The sequence below is a fragment of the Merops nubicus genome, unplaced genomic scaffold (genome assembly GCF_000691845.1).
Source record: "Merops nubicus isolate BGI_N331 unplaced genomic scaffold, ASM69184v1 scaffold6846, whole genome shotgun sequence".
Lineage (NCBI taxonomy): Eukaryota > Metazoa > Chordata > Aves > Coraciiformes > Meropidae > Merops > Merops nubicus.
The window spans coordinates 70262-70611 of NW_008616984.1; the positions used below are offsets into that span (position 1 = coordinate 70262).

The 350-nt window shown below is 58.0% G+C and overlaps 1 protein-coding gene across 1 annotated transcript in view; it reads left to right on the plus strand.

Annotated features, from left to right (window-relative positions):
• LMF1 (lipase maturation factor 1) overlaps positions 1 to 350 on the plus strand; it is a gene marked incomplete at its 5' end in the record, with an annotated part of 60139 nt that overhangs the window by 59135 nt on the left and 654 nt on the right. The gene's annotated exons all lie outside the window — the stretch shown is intronic.

A 350-nucleotide genomic window follows, 5' to 3' on the forward strand; every position in this document is an offset into this window, starting at 1 on the left:
AGCCAGCAGCACTCAGTAGCAGGGTTTGTAGTTTAGTAGCGAGGCAAAAAAAAGCAGGTTTTGAAATGAGCATTGACACGACTTTGACATTTTTATACTGTGGCTGATTTTATGAAGTCAGGCGGCGAGCGGGGCGATGCGCTCCGCGGACGGGGAGCGGGGGCCACCCCTTGTCAGCATGCCCTCCATCAAGAGGGGCCAAACCCCCCGAACCCGGGGGCACGGCTCGCCTCCCGACGTGTTCCAGGACGCTGATGAATGCTTCTTTCTGCACTGGTTTCAAAATCTCTTTGGCTGTCAGCTCCCAGGGCGGCCAGAAAACAGATGCGCTCGCGGGCTCGGCGCTCGGC